This window comes from Zophobas morio, unplaced genomic scaffold, assembly GCF_036711695.1.
Source record: "Zophobas morio isolate AGI-343-1 ecotype UQ-CSIRO unplaced genomic scaffold, CSIRO_AGI_Zmor_V1 ptg000012l, whole genome shotgun sequence".
Taxonomy (NCBI): Eukaryota; Metazoa; Arthropoda; class Insecta; order Coleoptera; family Tenebrionidae; genus Zophobas; species Zophobas morio.
In genome coordinates, this window is record NW_026972117.1 from 18,980,508 (window position 1) to 19,002,593 (window position 22,086).

At 33.0% G+C, this 22,086-nt stretch overlaps 1 protein-coding gene across 3 annotated transcripts in view; it reads right to left on the minus strand.

Annotated features, from left to right (window-relative positions):
• LOC135127968 (vasoactive intestinal polypeptide receptor 2-like) overlaps nucleotides 1-22,086 on the minus strand; it is a 100,500-nt gene that overhangs the window by 28,828 nt on the left and 49,586 nt on the right. Inside the window, exon 1 of one of the 3 annotated variants that reach the window (XM_064054685.1) lies at nucleotides 16,984-17,002. The exons of 1 other annotated variant lie outside the window; for it this stretch is intronic. The gene's annotated coding sequence lies outside the window, so the exon portion shown is untranslated. Of the gene's footprint in view, nucleotides 1-6,416; nucleotides 6,442-16,983; nucleotides 17,003-22,086 lie in introns of those variants that run through there. One more of the 3 variants, XM_064054684.1, reaches the window with a different exon arrangement.

Below are 22,086 nucleotides of genomic sequence, written 5' to 3' on the forward strand. Positions count from 1 at the left end.
GGGATAGTGATGTGGTATAGAGATGCTATATTTGTCAACATAGTAAAATGAAGGGTGACGAACTACGACGAGGAGCTTAAAATTCTGCTCCCGTTCTCCGTAGCACGTTTGTTGGTTTCTCGTCTGTTTATGTTTAAACTGACTGCCACACAATTCTCTCAGCTACAACTCCTATATTTTCACCGAAGTCTAGTCACTTTATAATCATCATTAATGCTGCTATTGTCCACCCAGCCCCCATAATCCCGTCATAAAATTATAGCGGATACAAAAATAACGCTCTGAGTATAAATACTTTTATTGCAGCTTTCATATTTTCTCGTAAAGACAAACAGAAGTCAAAGCTAAGTCAGTATTTACTTTCCAAAATTGAACAGAGAGCTAAATTTGCATGCAACTACAATGCTTTGTGAAAGTAATTACAAACATGAAAACTACCCTGCGTTGGGAATTATAAACAGTATTTTAAGTTTAACAATTATGAAATTAGATATTCGTAGTAATGTAAAGGAAATGGCTTCATACAAAGACGCAATGCTTTAATTTGAATAAATTAAAGAATTTCCCTTCCCTCGTGTTTTTTTTATATCCTTACACGCCCTCCTTCTGTCAGTTATTTCGTCAATTTTTATCAGAAGACATGTTTCGTTAATACATCTTGTTCGTTCACTAGATAATCTATTGTTAGTGACTTTGGATAATCTAAAAATATAAATTTTGACTTACAGGCGTTATGAAATAAGTAAATCGATCTTAAGGGTTATCATGGAATATGGAATTAATCGATATCCAGAATATAGCATTTACGACCGATTTTTGTTGTCACAGTAAGTAATGATTTGAAGTAATTTGGTCGCTCAATTTGAGTTAAACTCGTGTAGCAATGGTAAAGATCAAGCGTAGATAATAAATCGTAAATAACTGTGTTTTTTTTGCGCTATCTTATCCCTGATATCTAAATTTCGCAATCCAAATAAATCTAAATAAGTTCATTCAGTCCAGTCCAATTCAGAGTCCCGACTCATTCTTGGAACCTTTATCACAATTTCAGTCATTGTGCTGACGTCACCGTTGACCGCAACTTCCATTTCTCGCTGTTTGAGTGTTTGTCCAAAGGGTGAAAACTGTACCGAACGCGGTTTGAATGGTGTCAATTAATTAATGCCCACACACAGTTTAGCAATTAAGTCACGTGCTGGAATTAACAACAATTATCCAACGACGCCATGTTTACGGCGTAATGGAGAGTTGAGAGACAAAGCCGTCTAATTTGGCCGATTTGTCGTGTTTGAATTGCACTAGTTCATTATGACATGAGGAGGAACTCTGTAAAATCTCGGGGGATGCGTGTTCGCACGGTAATGAACAGTGACGTTCACGTGATTACCTACCAGCGTACTCGAAGTCTTTTTGTGTTGAAGAATTATCTAAAAATAGGGCAGTCGATAAGATCTTGTTTATGTAAGAATAATGTGTTTATATTTATCATTTATGTAATCAGGCGATTTTGACGTATCAGTATCATTATCGCGAAAGTTGATGGGGAGTGACCCCGAGATGTCTACGCCAATGGAGTGTAAGTGGACGGAGTATAGATTATTACTGTACGGAACGAGTTAATGTGAACTGACTAGTGGTAATAAAAGTTATAAATAGTTATTTATGTGGCGCTGGTTTTAGTTTGAGGCGTGAAGATTGAAGACTGAGCTTGTAGCGAAGGCTACAATGACTGAAATTTTCAAAATAATTAGATACATTTCTCTTTTTTCAGCGAAAACTGCATGCGAAGTGATTCAGATTTTGTAACTATTTGAACGATTTTGATTAACTTTAGCACACAAATAACCCATTTAAACAAATTACGTCGTAGTGACAAACTATAGCTCTAAAACTGTGTATCTTTTTCTATTCTTGTGTTGTTATATATCCCTTGGCTTGACAAAATTTACGGATACGTTTCTTCAAAACAAAAAAGTTTGCAAGATAATGGCAATTAAATTTATGGTTAACAATCGGTTGATTTAGAAGTTTTGAGCATAACATTAGGAAAAGTATTGTCACAATATAGAAGACATCATCTGAAATTATTGAGAGATTTTTTTAAAGCAGACATAATGGAGGAAGAAATTAGATGATTTATAAACAAGCAAATTTCGAAACTGAAGAAATATTTCCCCAGAGAATGAAACGAATTGTTTCACACTGTGGCAGATTTGAGCCACATCCTTAAATCTATGTAATGCCGGAGAAATCCATACCCTATACACATCAGAAAACATGTATAATTAACGGGCTAAGACAAAAACAACTATACGGAAAATTTCTCAAAAACGAAAATCATGTTAGCACGAAAATGTAATTATGTCATCAAAGATCTGAGTAAAAAATGATTATTGTACACTTTATAAAGAAGATCATTCCGAAGAATTAACGACTATTCAATGAATGGCACAGAACGACTAGGGTTAAGAACCAAAAAAGCGGCGCTCTGACAAGCAACGTGCAAAAACATGATAAAGGCCAGTCATGTATTAGTTGGTTGCTGTCGTATGTTCGGTTAACGTCTTTGACAATGGTGAATTTTTACAATTCAGAGCGTGTCGACATGGTAACGCTTTATGGTGTGGCTGATTCCGTGTGGGCGGATATTCACATCAGTGGTACAGCATCTCCGATATCATGGTACCTTCAAGTCTTAAACTCACGATCGTGGCCGTGATAGGACCGAAAGAATAATGCAAGGTGAGAAGGTTGAGAATCTTGGTACCGGGTATTTCTGTCGAATTGGTACAGGGGCGGCGGTGAACATGGCAGGCTGACCTACGACTCAGCCTCCCCTCAGTACCCGGGTCCATGAAGAGCCTTTTGAACAGGCCTGGGCTAGGTGTGAAGCAGAACGGGGCTCCCGCGACTCATCCTTCGAACTAGATAGGTTTGGGCCCGGAAGTTTGTGAGTCAGCCTTATCCATCAGGGGCAGTTGGACCCTAAGGAGGGCATGTAGTATATGTCCCATCCTGAGGGGATATCTTATACAGCCTGTTAACTTCAGCCAGCTGTCACCAGAACTGACTAACTTCTCGAAGGCAGCACTGGCCAGGTTCATCAATTCCCGTCGAACACTTGTGTTCTGGACCTAACGAATCCTGGGAACCTGAGGGTGGGTCTTCAAGTCCTATCGGGATGGTGTGGATCCACATTGGTGTAGGACTCGAGGTGGTAGTGAAAAGCTTCTTAATAGCATAAATTTTAAACCAGTTAAAGAACTCATTTTAGAATTTGATGCAACGGACTGTGCTGCTCTGGGTTGGGTAACCAACTTTTATAATTTTGTTATAAAAATTACTACCAGCTTAGAAGAACACATAAATCGCTGGCGGAATCAGTTAATAATAATTTAAAAGAATTCGAACAAAATATTGTGAAAGTGCTTGGTTAGTAGGAAATTGAATGCTACTTTAGAAAAGAATTGTGGTTTTAAAATGTTACAAAACATTAACGATATTTTAAATGGTGATTTTAGTGTGACTGTAAGTCTAAACTTCAGAACTGATTAGTATTTTTAGATACGCGCCTATTGCATCTGTTGATGTTGAGAGAGGTTTTTCTAAATATAAAAATATCTTGACCGATAAAAGACGAAGATTTTTAATAGATAACTTGGAAAAGCATCATTTTAATATAATATAAAAATAAAAAATACTTGTTGTGTTTGAATTAAGTATTATGTTTTAACTTTAGTCCTGAAGGTAAGCGGAGAAAAATGTCGCTGCCTCGGTGGGAATCGAACCACACGTTTCTCGCTTGCCGGGCGGGTGCCTTGACCACTAGACCATAAAGCGGCTTATTTTTCTTCGCTTACCAACCTATTATTGTGCCGCCACAGCTCTTTTATGTAATTGTCGTTGATGTTATTTTAATAAAATAATAAAACTTTGTAATTAAACTTGAGTTTTTTTTTAAATATACCTTTTATTGAGTACCCAGCTAAGTATTGATGACGTTCTACCTATTATTCACAAATGCTTTAGTAAAAAAGCGCATCTATTTAAAAAAATATGCATATTTCAGCCAACTTTTGTACATAAAATTCGAATTCTATATATTATTAATTGTTTAAAAACCGTTTTATTTAGTGGTTGATTCTATTCACAATTTGTTTTAAACATTTCATTAAACTATATGTAAAATAAAGTTAACCGGTTTTTTCGTCGGCGGACAAAAACATGTTCACCTCTATTTTTAGAATGACATGTAGAAAATTTCGGTATTCTAAGTGATCAAGTTCTTTTCATGTATCCAAAAATTGATAACTGAATATTAAATAAGTGTTTTTCTACCGCCCACGTTTTTTGGTTTTCTAATAGAGCTATTAACGCACGCAAATGACGTCACAGCAGTTCGTTAATAGAGGAAAGGCGTTCTTTAATAGATCTGGTGTAATTTAGATCGGTAAGATTGGTAGCAATGACGAGAAATGTCAGGTGAATGTCAGTGGCAAATCTAAACTTAAAATTTTCCATGTTTCCGGACACGTAACTTCTTCGCAAGACATTTTAACCAATTTTAAATTACAAAAACTCGAATTGGTTCGAATTACAATTGTTGTTGTGAAAATTCGAACCTCAAATATTTCGTGGTTAGTGTCAGACCGACCCATCACCAACCACGACAAAAGTCCCCAGATTAAAAAAAATGCAAATTTCAATTAAATTTTGGGAAAAAACGTGTGCGGTAGAAAAAATAGTATAAATAACTCGTTCATAAGGCCATTGAGGCACTCATCCTTTATATAACTCGCGGCTTCGCCGCTCGTTCTATAAACTTGGATTCGTGCCTCAATATTTGCCTTATGAAACTCGTTCTTTAATATACTATTATTTCACACTAAATATTATCGAATTCTTTTTATTTTACTTCATCTACTGCTTCTTTAACACAGGTTTTTCTTTTCTTTATTTAAACGTCAACCTGCTATACTGTGTCAGCATAAACTCGTTTTGGAATAAATTTTCTACAATTTTTCAATTCTTGATTTATTTCATTTTTGTTTCCGCATTAATAGGTGCTCTGAGGATCAAATTTTAACACATTGTTCTATCTTTAATTAAAATTCTTATTTCATAAATAAGATAAATAAGATTCATTCTTTTTTTTAGTTACTAAGATAACTGAAGGAATTTTATTATCAATTTTTTCCTCTCGTTCACCCCTGAAGTAGGTATAATAAAACACACCTAGCTTTTTCGAAAACTTATAAAAAGTGATTTTGGAAATTTTATTTCTTTTATAAGAACCCCTATAAGTTAAAATAAAGATACGTATGCAGTGCAACATTAATAATAACAGTACTGTATTTCCAAAATTTCGAGAAAAGGGAGTGGGCCGTTCTTGATTTAATCAATAAAATAAATTGCCTCATTTATCATGTAAACTCTTTTTTTTTCGTAGTAACCCATATTTACATTTTATAACACAACATACTCCTATATTTGGCGTTTATGAGTCTACCTTGATTTTTATCACAATTATTTTACAAAAATTTTTGTGCGCATAGCTGATATTTGGGTTACGTGCATAACGACTGCCGGTGGACGTGCGGATTTCTTAGAAAACTTGAGCTCTGCTGGCGTAAATTCGATCCAATTCTTGTCGACATTTTTTCTTCAACCATTGAATTTGTTTGAATATTTGTCTTCAAGTGCAAGGGAAGTCCTTCCTAAATGACTTTAGACCAACCAATTTTTTTATGTGTAAGTACAGAACGAAGGTCACAACTAAGTGTTATCAAGAGGTTTATGGTTTCCTAAAATTTCAACGGCAGTCTCATTCGATGTGAATTTAATTAACAAAGAACGACATTTGTCGTCAATTTGTCTGGAATAATTTCGCTGTTGATCCCTGGAGTTGAAAGTAATTCCATGAAACGCGACTTCTTGTTCTCAAATTAACCTTAAATTTACGTAAGTTGTATACAATTATATTGGTGGCACGTCTGTATCGATCTTCGATTTCGCTGATAATACCCTTTATTGAGAACATTTTTGGGAAAACAGAGTTCGCTGACCTAGCTTGAGAGCTGTTCAGACAACTTAGTAAAGATACAAATGGTGGTTATGGGTTTACAATTTAGTATCCTACTCTAAAAATCTGTATAAGCATGCATGTAAAGTGGCTGTCTTTATAGTTAGATTGAATAGACTCGTTAAAATATTTATATTATAATAATTAAAGAAGTCATTAGTAAATATAATAAATATTAGTGGTTCTAAATTTGAGCCCTGCACTACACCATTGAACAATTTAAAGGCCTTAGATTTTTTTTATCAAACGGCAACTTTCAATCAAGTACTGAGAAATTTTTTTGTATATTATACGATTACCTAATAAAAATTCAAGTCCAAAAATAAAAACATACTTAGGTGCCATGTTCGGAACAAAAAGGTGATTTCAACACAGCACAGACACTATAACACTTCCGTTCTAAAAAGAACTTAAGCCTTTCACCGTTCACCCTCTTTATATGTATTCGTTAGATCAAAGTGAAAAAACCTCACATTCTACAGTAATACACAAAACTTTTAATATTTATAGAAATGTTACGAAACCACTTTTATCTTTTAAATCTTTCGCTGATATTAACATTTTCATTAAATTTTGTTCGTTTAAAATTATAAAGTGACTATTATTTAATCGGACGAAACATGGCACATCTAAGTATCGACATCCAATAAAAAATCCGTATTTTTGAAGCACCATTCCCGTGTTTCTAATATGACCACAATTTAGTTTGTCACGGTGAGCTAGCAATATTTGCAATTACGTTTTATCGTCCACAGTTAAAACTAAACTTCATACGTAAATACTTCAAAAGATAATTTTATAGTAGTCAAGCCAAGAAACATGCATTCGAAAGTGACTTTTATTATTTGTGAAAAGAAAAAGAAGCATTGCACAGCACCGTGTATCGATTTCCGGATCTGTTTTGTCCCCGTTTGAAAAATTGTTCGTCGGTTGTAATTTATTCTGCAGTATTAGAAAAAAAATATCAGTATCGACACCCGAACAGAGAATTTATTTCTTTTGATTTGCAAAAATGATAATCAGAATCGGTTAGTTGAGCAAATATTTGCTGTATTGGATCGGCAAATACTCGCCGCTTGTTACGTTCGATAATTAAATGCGTTTTTGTTTGTTTAACAACTAGTAAAGGGAGATAAATTTTGTTGCGAGTTGATTTTAGTTTTAATTGTGTCGGATGTTTTTGCGACAGGTGTTGCACAAAAGCCCACCTGTCTGCTTCCGTTATTACAAAAATACGGAGTGTTTATTTTTCACCGCCTACCCGAATCTGTGCCGACATGGGATTTGGAGATAATCAGATACAGTTATTTTAAAAATGTTTAAAATGCAGTTTTTAATCGTCAGTATTTGTGGTAAAAGCGATACCGGAATTTTGCAAATTTTTTGAAATAAATATATTTTTCGTAGATTACCCATACGCATTAATTTTTTATAGGTATCTGATAATCGGATTTTATAGGTTTTTCATAAATGAAACGTACACACACATGACAAAAAACAAATAACGAACATAAAAATAACAATTATGAAATGTGTTTGTTTGGGGGACCTGAAAAAATTTTTAGTTCACAAATTAATTGGTCAGACATTGCTGTGTAACTTGAAAATATTTAGTAACAAAATATAATACCTCAAAACTGATTATGTTAAAAATTGTTTGTTACACTTAAAGAGGTTTTACAATTTTTTTTAAATACGAGTACAATCTTAATTTTATAAAATGTGTTGATGTTCCTACTCGTATAGAAAAGCGCATAGCGTGCTTAATTTCCATGCAGCGCCACCTTGTACCTCGCTCTGCATTTCTTTTAGCGTGCTGTACCTCAGTTCTGGCTGTTGTACTATAAACAACTTTTCTTTTGACTAATTTATTAAGACATATTTTCCTGTACTTTTACCGGTGCAAAAACATAATAATTTCACCCTCTTCCATCACTATCCTCAGCTGCTATATGTAAACACCCCATTCTTCATTATGTCTCTTCTCCGTCTGTTTATCCATCAAATAACACGAAAATAGCCAAACCAATCTGCAGTACCCCATCCATCCCAACACTTTCATTTTTCACCTTCGAAATTAACTTAAAGGAAGTCGGCGTTACTCGATCGGAGCACTTCAAATGAACGACATTTTGACATCCACTATATTTTTTATCGTTTTCTCGCGTTTACGTCATGTCCAGCGTGTTACTTTCAGTATGAAAAAACTAATTAGAAGACGATCGACCCATGGCGTTAAATAAACGAGTTTGTTTTTGCGTTAATTTCAGCGAAATGGGTTAATGATTGGTTGGTGCAATTAGGGGTTGATGACATTATCTTGCTGCAATAAAAGTAAGGTAGTAAGGAGACGAATCGATATGGTCGTTATCCCTTAATTAAAATATGCTGTTTTCGAAGGACGGGATCGAACACTGTTAATTCTCAACTCACTTTCATTAAATGTATCAATTTTCAGTATCCGAGACAGTTTGGACTTGATTAATTAATTACAGTTTTTGTTATAGTTTTGTAAAATAGGACCTCGCGTATATCTTTTTACTTTGTTATTGTCGAAAATTTTATGTGTAGATGGTAAAACACGAACCAAACTTTGTCCAATCGTCCCCGTTGGCAATTTGATGACATCTCCTCGAAATTTTGCATGGTAAATGCTACTTCAATTTTATGAAATAACATACTCCTCTAATTGCGGTTTGTGAATCCGCCTTGATTTTTTTACCTCACCTATTTTGATTTTCGCAAATTTTATGTCATGATGCCTATTCTTACATTGTGTTTTAATATTTTTGAAAAATAAATGTTACGCTAATTTGATAATCCCTTACTGTGATCCAAGTGTCTGTGTTATTTGTCAGGTTGTCTCAGAGTAGTCATTGGAGAAGGTTCATTGTGGCACAAACTTCTGATTGTCTGTTAGAAATTCATTTAAAACGCGAATAATAAAAAAATTATAACCTAGGAATAGTCACAAATTTGCTTTAACGCAAGAATGTGAAGTTGAGCCTTTAGATCAAGTGTATAATGCAGAAAAGTCATCTTTTTATTTGAGAAAAATGAAAGAAATTATGCTTGTACGGGACAATTTTGAATTCAGAAGAAGATCCATTTGTAGTGTGCTCAGATCGACAGGTCTTCCATAAGAGTGAACAGTAACATAACTGTTTCCAGTTCTTGGTGTTTCCTTCCTGAAACAAAAATTGAAGAAACTTGGTGTTTTTAGTTCTATTTTCGAAAGAATTTGGAAAAAGTTTGCGAAAATTTGAACATTTAGGGAAAAAACTAAAAGTGGATTCGTATACTATAAGTATATGAATATATTTTTGTGTAACATTCAAATCATTTTAGAATACTATTCATTGAAATGACATCATGAAATTGTTGGTGGGGATGATTACCCAAATTTTGTTTACCATTTAACCATCTGCATGATATTTCCAATATACACACAAAATTTGACAACAATGGGTACATCAGTTTGGGAGATTAGGTACGTGTCTAATAAAAATGGATACAGACAGACAGATAGACAGACGGAAACGAGAGACAACTTTTTTTGTACTTTAGGCGTCATGAAACGTCGAGAAAACACGCTTACGCTCGGAAAGTAAAAATTGTGAGAGGTATGGCGTTTTATTAAAAAAAAATGTGAAAGAATTTTGAGGCCCCCAAAGAATGAATTTGAAGTTGAGCTTTTAGTTGGTAATCAAGACACATTTTTTTATTCGATAAAATTATATAAAAGAAACTGTGGTTGTATTCTACATCTCTAAATTCAGAAGAAAATTCATTTTCAACTTCGTTAAACCCGTTGCTATGCTCAAATCTACCAGAAACAGGCGCGACTAATCTTCCATAAGAGTTGCAGATCTGGTGTTTCGTTTTTTAAAAAAATTGAAAGGATCTTGGTGGACCTAGTGTTTTTTTTTAAGAATTTAAAAGAATCTTAAGGGTGTTTGGTGTTTTGTTTTTGAAAATTTGAAAGAATATTTAGGGCCGTCGCTTTTTGTATTTTTATTTTGAAAGAAAAGAAAATGGCTGACACTAATACAGTGCAGAAAGCAGCTCTTATTAATTTCAATTGTACCACGTGTAAAAGACCAGTAATTAAGAAAAAAGTGATATGTGTTAATTGTAAAGCTACATTTCATCAAAGTTGTGCACAAAGAACAAATTGCTGTTCCAAGAAATCAACAATTGCGTATCATGAAAACGAAAGTTTCGCTGACGACGGCGACGATGACATTGAAGAAAATGTGACCTCACAAGATATTCTTACGAATTTTCAATGGGAAAACATGAAACTCAAAGCAACTATTGCAGAAATGTCAACAACAATAGAATTGCTTAAAGAACAACTACACTTCTCAAGAACTGAAGTTGATACTCTTACGAAACAACTTAAGCAAGTTAAAAATACTTCGATACTTGGTAAATATGCATCTGTCGACATGGTAAATGAACGCTTCCATCAAATTATTAACGAAATTCACCAAATTAAAATCCACCTATATAATAAAACTGCGAATTCAATCGTGAGCGTTGAAAAACCTCAGTGTGCGATTGATAAAAGACTTATTTCTACAGGTACTGCTGCTGATTATAAGAAAACAAAAAATGCACAGCTGATGCACGATAAACAGCTGCAAATCATGAATGAAATTATCTATCTGAATGAAGATGACAACAAAACTCAACATGACGCAGACGATGATGTCTTCCAGGATGGTTTTAAACTGGTGACTCATAAAAAACGTGGCAATAAGAATGAGAAACAACTTAACTCTGGTAGCAGCCCCAAGGGAAAACCTTCTCTTAACGAGAAAAGGAGATCTAAACCAATAGTTGGCAGTGGTGTTTCGTCAAGTGGGAATACCTTAGTTGGTGTTCCAAAGCGCAATAAAACTTCTAGCTTTCATATAAGCCGCCTTCTTCCTGGTACAACCGTTGAAGATGTAGTTGCATTTTTTGCATCAACGTCATCAGAGATAAACTGCGAGAAAATGAGCTCTAAACATCCAGAAGTATACTCGTCTTTTAAAATCACCGTCCCAAACTCATTAACTGAATCTGTAATGGATCCAAACTTTTGGCCTTCTGGAGTAACTGTCAATAAATTTTTTTGGAAGCGCACGAATCACAACCAAGTGGCCTAGCTATTATTCACCTGAACGCAAGATCCTTGTGTAACAAATTTCACAAGTTCAAAGACATAGTACTCCAACATGATTATTCCCTCATCGGCGTCAGTGAAACATGGTTTCCACCGGATGTTCCAGACGATACTTTTAGCTTGCCAGGCTACAACATCATTCGCAAGGATCGTGCCACAGTAGGTGGAGGTGTTGCTTTATATGTTAAGTCTTTTCTTAAATTTGAAATTTTAAAGTTTTGTTCGGATGAAATTTCTGATAGCTCTATTGAATACTTATTAATTAAACTTAAGATAAACTCACAAGAGATTGCCGTAGGTACATTTTACAGACCACCTGATATTAATTTTAACAATCTAAATTTGCTAGGAGATATTATAAATTTTTTGACCCTTAAAAAACTTGATTTTATATTTATTGGTGACTGCAATGTTGATTTGCTTGTTGATTCTCCTGGTAGCAAATTTCTAAAATCTTTGTTATTTGAACTTGATTGTAACCAATTAATTAATGATCCCACACGGATTACCAAGGATAGCGAATCTCTCTTAGATCTAATTATTGTTAGTTCAAATGTTGAAATTATTAAGTCTTGGGTATCTGATCTTGCACTAGCCGACCACAACAATATTCATTGTATAGTAGATTTTAATAATTATAACGAGATAACTAATCATAAAATTACTAGAAGTTTTAAAAATTTGGACATAAATGAATTTTCCAAGGATGCTGAGAGAATCAACTGGAATCAAATATATATGTTGCCAGACTTAGATGAAAAAGTTAAATATTTTAACGAATGCATTTTAAGTATTTTTAACGTACATGCTCCATTAAGAATCTGTTGTCATAAAACTAAAAGATCTCATCAACCATGGTATACTCACAATCTTAGAAAACTGAGAATCCTAAAAAGGAAAGCTTGGAATCATTTTTGTAGGACAAAGCTTGAACAACATAAAAGGTACTATTGTGAATTAAGAAATTTTTATAATATTGCACTAGAGCAAGAAAAACGTGGTTTTATGACATACAACTTTACACAGAATTGTAAAAATAATCCAAGAAAATTTTGGGCAAGTTTACGGAACTCTAATATAATAGCAAGTAAAAATAATGAAACCATACCTCCTGAACTAGCTAATGCTGACCAGATAAACAACTATTTTATAAATTCTGTTCCTGCGGTCACTACAACATCTAGCTTTCGTGATTACATTAACCGTACAAATTTTTCTAATGACAGTAATTTTGTATTTTCACCTGTGGGAGTAGAGAAAATTGAAGAAGCAATACTGAAATTAAAACTTTCTATTATGGGGTATGACGGTATTTCTGGTAAGATGTTGAGAATTGCTTTGCTATTTGTTAGTGCCCCCTTGACACACATCATTAACCTCAGTTTTGAAAATGGTTATGTTCCCAAATTATGGAAAACTTCATGCGTAACTCCCATACCAAAAAAGAATAAATTTACATCTCTGAATGACATGAGGCCCATTAGCATTCAGCCTGTTGCTTTGATGATTGATGAGTCTGTTATTTATCAGCATCTTAGTGAATTTATTAATTCCAAAAACATCATACCACCGGTTCAATCAGGTTTTCGTAAATGTCATAGTACCGCTACTGCACTTGTGTTGTTAACAGATCATATAATTAGCAATATAGATTTAGGAAATTTAACTTCTGTAACGTTATTAGACTTAACCAAAGCGTTCGACTCATTGAACATAGACTGTTTATTAGAAAAGCTCTACTATTATGGTATCTGTAATCCAAACTTTGATTGGTTCAGAAGCTATTTATACAATCGTAAACAAGTCTGTCGTTTAAATACAACTGAAGGTCAAGTTTTTTCTAGTGAGCGCAGAGTTAGCAATGGGGTTCCTCAAGGCTCCAAATTAGGCCCTCTACTTTTTTCCGTTTTTATATCTGACATCGTTTATATGCCAAAGTTTTGTAAAATTCATCTATACGCCGACGATATTCAATTATTTTTAAGTTTCCCTCCCTGTGAAGTATTACGTGCTCAAGAACAGATCAATCATGACCTAAACGAGATTTACAAATGGACATCATCAAATTCATTATTGATTAACACAAAAAAGTGTCACAATATCTTGTTTGGCACATCACATAAACTTTCAGGCGTCAGTCTTCAAATTACTATTAATAATGAAAAAATAGAGTACGTAGACAAGGTTAACAATCTTGGGGTTATATTCGATTCTGAATTAACATTTTCCTCTCATGTGTCTCATATCTGTAGAGAGTGTTACTTAAAATTTAGGCAACTTATTCCTCTAAAACATATTTTAAATGGAAAAACTAAACTTTTGCTTATGAATTCGTTAATTTTATCACGCCTCAATTATTGCGATCAATTGTATGGTCCTTGCCTTACTATAAATGACAAAGCAAAGCTTCAAAAAATTCAAAACAACTGCATTAGATTTATTACAAATGTTCCTTTTGGTGATCATATTACTCCATATTTGAGATCTTTTGGTTTACTTAAAATGAACGAACAACGTTGTATTCATTACAGTTGTTTTCTTAACAGTGTCTTAAAGGAACATGCATCACTTTATCTTTACGATAAAATATTGAAAAGAAGTCAAGTTCATTCCAGAAAATTACGATTTGTCGATGCACAACTTGATATACCTTCGCATAAAATGTCAATGTTTAAAACTTCATTTTCTTACTTGGCTAGTTACGTTTTCAATAAGTGCCCTGAGTTAGCATGTGGGTACTCTAATTTTAATCTTAAAAACAAAATAAATAAACAAATTTTGACCAATAATTTCAACATTGACACAATAAAATTTTAATGTGTTTCTTTTTTCTCGTCTTATTTTATTTTGTATACTCTTGTTTGTATTTACGGGTTTGGTTTTTAGAAATGTATCAGCGTTGAGCTGTAGCCGAACCTTTTGTTCTCACATTGTCTCTTTTGTAGAACAATAAACGCTTTTATTATTATTATTATTATTATTTAGAAAAAATCGGTTAAAGGTTATTTCGACAGAACTTCGCTCTCCGCTGAAGTACAGTACAACAAATCCAGCTTTAAAATTATAACATTTGATTGTGCGATTTTTATTTTTTAAGAAAACTTTTATAAATTAAAATAAAGATATATGCCTAATGGTAAAGTAAAAATAAAGAAGTTTGCTAGGTGTTCGTTTCAAGTGAGTTTTCCATTGCAAAATTTTCTGATGACGTGATCAATATTTTTGCAAGCACACGTATATGATTTTAGATAAATGCAGTGTAATATTAACAATAACAGTACGCTATTTCCAAATTTTCGGGAAAATGGAGTAAATTGTCACCAGTTGATAAACCACAAGTAAGTATAGGGTCATAATATTTTGCATATTTCAATTTTAGTAGTCAGAATTTTGAGATGACGTCATCAATTTTTTGGGAGGGGATATACGAATAAATTTTGATCAACGATTTACCGTGATTGCGGTAACCTTAAAATATTTTAGAGCATTTGGTTTTGCAATTTTAAAGTAAAATTGCAAAATGTTATACAATTTTGATTTTTTTTCCAAAAATATGGATGTCTAGGGCGCAAAATCAACATGGATTTTTAAATTACAAGTGCAGGAGTATCTTATTTTATAAAATTTGAATGAGATTTGCTATTGTAAATTTTAGAGATGACGTTATCCCATTAGTGGTGGAGATGACTAGCAAATTTTGGCTAGCATTTCACCATTTACATGATATTCTTAAGGTACATACAGAATTTGATAACAATCGGTTTAGTAGTTTCAGAGATGAACTGTCTAATAAAAATCAACACAGACGACAGACAGACAGACATACATTTTTTTCGTGCTCTAGGGGTCATGAAACTTGGAACAAACATGAAAGTGAGTTTACGCTCGGGAAATAAAAATTTAGAAGAATCAACAGATAAAAGAGAATCTAATAGAAAAGAAACGTAAAAAGAAAATAAAATAAGGGATAAATAGGAAGATTATAAGGAGAATAAAAAAATTAAAGAACTAGTAGCAGGATGATTGGAAGAAAGTGGTATATATAAATAGAACAATAGCATTATCTACCTGAAGAAGATACTATGTATCGAAACACAATATAATAATATTAATAATATATAATATCACACAATAAAATATGAATATTTTAAATACAGAAAGTAGATTTATTAACATATGAAAAGTGAATTAATGGACTTTAAAGAAGTAATATGTTATCCCTACAAATGTGGAAGAGATTACTTTTGAAAAACTGTGCTTGAAAAACTGAACATGACTGAGTGACACCGAAAATGACAAATCAAATGAGTGGAAAGAAATATTAATGCTAAAAGAAATACTAAATATTAACCGGAAAAGCGAAAAGCTTCTGAAAATTGGGATGTAGGTGGAAAAATAAACGAACAGAAGAAAAATACATTAGTGACCTTCGTCAGTTTAGACAAGGCCTTCCATAGAGTACATCGAGAAAAACTATGGCAAACTGTGATGAGACGAGTCAAACTAAAATATCTTGAAGCGGTTGAAAGACTGTTGTAAAATAACAGAAATTACGTGAGAACGAAAGAAAGATTGAGACAAGGAAGAGTCTTGAGTCTTACGTTATTTACTGTTGCGATGGATGCGTAATAAGAGAGACAAAAAGCAAAGTAAGAAAATTATTCACTGGACACAGAAACTGAAGCCCCAGTGTGTGTATTTGCAATATGGTCAAGAAATAAAGATGAATAGATGACGACAGCCAAAGACAGAAGAAACTGTAGCTTCACGATAAATAAGGAAAATATTGAAAAAGTGACCACATTGCGCTACTTGGGTGCTATGATAAATACAGAGGAAGCGAAAATACAAACAAGGATACAAAAGGCTGCACAATTTTTTGGGAAAAAAGGAGTACAGCAGAAGATCATAATGAAACCTTGGTACTTAACAACCTTCGGAAAACTATAACCCAAGTTACAGAAATAAAGTACCTAAGAAATGTTAAAAAAGTAACTATCTAGATAAAATCTTGGAGATTCCATAGTGACGTTTTTAGTTTCCGAGCGTAAACCAAGGAAGTATTGCAATACTTTCGTGTTTTCTCGACATCTCATAACCATAGAGCAGGAAAAATAGATCTCCCGTTTCCGTACTAAAAATATGAATATGCTACTAAAACTAAAAAAATATCTAACTAATAGTTGTTTAAAATATTTCATCAAATATCATCATACGTGTTATCGGTTAGTTGAAATTCTGTAAGCAGGTAAAAAACATATTTTGTCCTTGGCTTCTACAATCGAGGGTGGTTTAGAGAAATACATGTTTTTTTTCTTTTTTTTAGCTCTCCATAGCGACGACCAAATCGATTACCTACAAAAACCGAAAAACCTATAGAAGACCAACGCTCCGAGAAGACTGGAATACGCGCTTGTTGTCCAAGGCTTTATTGGGGCTACTCCGAATAAATAAATGTCTGTCACGATTAAGTTGTTGTCCATACCTTTTCAGTGGCGTTAAAAATTAACTTCTTGGAGAGTTTGTTAATGTAATTGCAGAAAATTTATTTTCACAGCCATTAGCTGATCGCATTAGGAACTGCCGAAATAAGTTTAGCTTCCATTTACAACTTGGGTTGGTGTTATTCGAACTGAATTTTCAACGATCTTACCTAATTATTGTTGCAAGTGAAGTGTGAAGAGTTTTAATTAGTTATTGATTAAAAACAGATTAAGTGGGTTCTTACCTACTATCGGAAAATCCTGAGTTTCTGCAACAATTACATAAATACAGTAATTATTACGAAATATAAATTATTCAAACGGAATTAAATTAAAATTGACCAGAAGATATTTGAAAAAAATATTTTGAAGAGAGATGTTTATTGGGTATGTACAAGCGGTTTACCTTTTTTTTTGAAAACTTAATAATGTTGTGATTTGTGTTAACTCATGCATGTTGAAATTAATGATCTTATATTTATTAAATAGTGGATGACGTTGCTATATTGGCAAGGAAAACAAAAATCAGTGAACTTACTTTCTGTGCCTTGAAGTAATTATTTCCTGAGCTACATTACGGTGTCGAAAGAAGGTAAGTAACGTTCATAAAGAAAAACGCTACTTTCGCCACTTGTCGAATAACTTACTATTACTTATTTTCAAAACTCTTTCTTCCTTGAAACTTGTGGAACATTTTTCTGCTAGTTGGACTTCTATCTAGTTAGAGTTTTTAACAACTACTCCAGGTGAGTTTCTCAACTTCATCCTCAATTACAAAGCTCAGTTAGTCCTCTTTTTGTTACTCACCCTCGGAGGTATCATTTCGCGATTTTCCTTCGACTGTTGAAAGGCCACAAAGGGAGAATCTGATGTATGTTACGCCGTGTTTGTATTTCCACCGAATAATCTTTACGCCCGTCCCGGTTTACTGGAGCGGATAGACGTACAGAGATAAAGAGGCTTTCAGGGGTTACTTCAAAGGGTAATTAATTTCTTATTTTTTACTATTCTCCTGTGTGTGGTGTTGTTTTTCATTGTCAATAAATTCCGGGACACGCATTTTTGAGTAGGTACTAAAATCCTGCAATTTAGTAGTAACAGAAAAAATATAATGGCGATTTATCGGTAATTCGTATGCAAACAATCTAATAATAATTTATTTCGGAAAACTGGCACAAGAAGAGATATCTCTGCTTAAATTGATTATACATGATTTATGTTGTGTTTATATTTAACTCTCCATACAAGCTGTTGTCGTTTTAAAAGAATGAATCAATAATCTGTAATTACGAATATTGGTTGTGAGGGAGGAGCGATTGTTTTTTTTACATTTCATATAAATGAAGTGGTATTGGAAATTACTATTTTTTTTGGCAAAAACTCTACGTGCAATATTTCAGGTTTTTAATTATAGTTATAATAGCTTTGTACTTCAATTGTCATTCAGGCAATGGTGAATTAAAATCTATCTACATTTTTTTTAAACAGCTAGAGTTCAACATTTCTTTCAGAACTAGTAAAATATTTTAGTTCTATCACCACTACGGAGAAAGCTGCCATCAGTAGCTTTCTCTCATTTTTTATTTTGTTAATACTAATTTAATTTCTTTTATTCACTGGTAAGTTTCAATATTGTTACTTTTAAGTTTACTTTACAGTTATTTTTTTATTTACGCTCTGATGATGATACTTGTTAGTATCGAAACATGTAAGCGAATATAATAAATATTCTAAAGACTTGTGGCGTGGATATCTAATTTACACGCTCCAGATTTTAAAACACAACTTTCCTCACCCGAGAAGTACAATCAAACAAATCCGAAAAAAAAAAGATAAAACCACTCACAGTGTAAGAAAAAATAAAGCAAGGAGATTGAACGTGTGATGAATCGGAATCTTAAATTAGGTTTGCTCTTTTAAACCCAAGTACTGTTTACTTTACGTACCACATTTATTAGGCAGTAGATATTTTTATGATTCCATTAAAGATAAATATGATTTTATAGTTAGCGAAAAAAGTAATGATTTTAGAAATAAATAAGCAAGGTCAAACACATCACTTTTACGAACATTAATTTTCGTTATCAATCATAAACCTACTGTAAAATATTGCAACTAATTTCAGCTAAATAATTATTTTCAAATATACAGGGTGTTTCATTTGAAACTTCTTAATAACCTTGTTTTAATTGAAGAGTGTTGTAACTTATTTATATAGGGTGATTAAATTAGCAAATTTTCGGTTTTCTCTAGGTTACTCTTCTGTAATACTAAATTTGTTGAAGTTTATTATTCCAGTAGTTTTTAAAAATTATTTTTAGACTTCGTTCCCTTAATATACCTCCATCAGTGGTGATAAATAGCAAATATTAAAACAAATTCCCTTCGCTTAAATTTCGGATGGAAAAGCATTTTTCCGCCTCCTCTCTCCAAAAAGGAAATAAATCTTCTGCAACCTACGTCATTAGCCTTACTTTCTCCACTAATATCTCATAACTACCCCCATAAAACAATATTGGCATTTCAATTATACCCGGATTCTGTAGTAAATAAGACGATAAACCCACCCCCCATAAAACAAGACGGTTTTCAACATCAAGACACAAATCGCTGCCACTTTGGGATAATTCCCATATTATGTAAGCAGATATGCAGATGAACGTCCCAGTTTCCGCAACCACAACGCAACAACTTAATAAACCCTGCGACCTTATTGTCCCAACGCAAACAATTAGAGGAGACGAATGCCCCATAAAAGCGGTTATAACCTTACAAATAACCGCCAGTGATGTCCGAAATTTACGAGGCACAAAACGGATGCATCAAAAAGGCATAATTCGCATCGATCGATCCTGGCATGGACTTCAACTGTTGATTTCTTACTGGAAGAATATTTTCAATTCGAGGGAGAAATGAGGATGAGGGAGATTTCATTTCCACAGAATTAATATTTTGAACAAAAGGAGAGTGGTGTCCCTGCTGCGAGTTCCGCTGTCCCTGACACGAAGATTATTAGAATTTTATAAATAGTTTTCTGTGTAATTCAGCTGCAATTCAACTTAAAATTACTTAATTCTTTTCATTAATTATTAATTATAAAAATAATTTTCTTGCAAAAAAATTGCGACAAATTCCTCAGGGAAGCGCACTTGCACCGTTGATTTTTTTGATATATGTCAGTGATTTTTTAGTATTTTGAGAATTTCAATTAGTGACGTCATAACAACAAATTAGCAATAAATTTGTTCTTGTTGAGCTCCATAACAAATATAAACCTGCAAATAATTTGCAATTTAGCTTTAATCAGAGTTCTAAAGTTCTGCAAATCTGTAAAGTTCCTGAGAGTAATTCTGGATAGACATTTATCTTAGTCTCTCGTACTGATAATGTGTGCGAGCAGCTTAACAAAGCATTTTATCTTATAAATTCTTTAAAATATTTTCTGGGCCGTAACGTATTGTTTGATGTATATGCCTTTGTACAATCCATCATAGTGTAGGGGCAGTCTGTAGATACCAAACGAGCGCACAAAAGAGCAATTTGATTAATTTTCGGCTTAAACTGGGCTGGGTAGAATCATGTGAAGCTCCATTTAAAACCTGTGTTAACACTATTGACATCCATTGGAAATTTTAAAAATAATTACAATAATTAGGAATTTCACATAATGGAGTGAAGCAAACTTGAATTAAAATTAATTTCGTTTGTTAATGTGTTTGCTTAATTATTAAATTTACAACAAATGATGAAAATGTCCACTGCCTTCTAAACATTTCTGGCCCGCCTTTCAATGCACATACAACTAAACGAAATACGGAAATCCAAATGATAGATGTTCCAGTGCTTGTGAATTTGCTAGCACGAATTTTCAAAACAATTAAATTTGTTGTTTTTTATGAAAAAACTCAAAACTGCATTGCTGCAGTTAGTATTTTGTTTAAGGGAGGAAATTATTTATAATTTTTTTTATTTATAAACTATATTACATCTTACATCAAAACTTAAAATTTCACCTTCTGTTGTTGATGTTTCATAACTAGTTTTATCTCTTATAATAAAGTGTTTGTTATTAATGTATTTATTTTTTTTATCTAATTTTTGCTGTATTTAACATAAATACATTTTGAATTTAAAAACTGAATTGCCACGGATGATGCGGTGTCAGTAATAGCAATAACGAATCGCAATCGCGAATCGCAACAACTGTCATCGCATCTTCCATGGCAACGGGACTTGCAACATCGCAGATTGAATTTGAAAATGCCACGTTAGTTGTTAACCGCTAACCAAGTTCTATTTACGACAAAAGATGTTGAAACCAAGATTTGTATTTTCAATCGAACATATCTACGATTGTGTTAAGCACAATTTAATAAGCTAAAATTTTAACTTGCCTTGTTTTATAAGAGTTCCAAGTTTCGTCATACCCAATCTTTATTCTAATTGTAGTTTGATTTATTCAGACCCATTTTAAAATTTAAATGATCACACAATTTTCGAGACGAAACAATACAAGAATGCCTATTTTGAGATTGGTCTATGGTAAGATTAGTCTCGCGAAGTGCTATGTTGCTGTGGAAATCGGCAGTCATTCTTTGAAACCGCTAACCCAAAAAGTCTTATCGTTTGTGTAGTCAATATACATGATAGTCTGTTAACTTACTTAAGTTATAGTGCCCAATATCGTTTATAATAAATAATAAGAATAAAATAGGACCAATATGGGTGCACTGTGGAACTCCAGAGAGAATAGAAACATAATCGGATAAAAATCTTCATATGTGCTTCCGAAAATCATTCAAGAACAAAAAAATCTTAAAATAATTTAAGGAACAATAATTTTTTCGCACGTTTAGTAAACATCCTGTATAAAATCCAGATTGACCAGGTTAGACTGAAGGCACATTGTGTAAAGAAAAATGATGGAATACTATATGGATCAGGATTAAAATCTGTAAGTAAGTGACATTAATTTTCTTAGCAGTAGCGGCTCGTGGTCCTTTCGTTAGGTGAGGCAACAATTTCGTTTCAAAATCAGCAGGTATTAATTAACATGTTGGCAATTACTTTTGTTAAAAGACAGATTGTTTATTCGTTTTTATGAAAACAATACAAATAGCTTTGAGTCAGTAACACATCTCTATTCTATATGAGTACACTTCTCGAATAAAAAACATTTAATTGCTTCACACAAACCAACGAGAAGGTTTAAAGACTATAGAATTTGCTTTCTTAGCATTAAATATTAATTCATATGATCTAGGGCTAATTTAAATATATTAATCAATTAATTAATAAAGTTCTCCTCAAATCTGGATGAGAGGTTCTAAATCTTTGACATACAATTG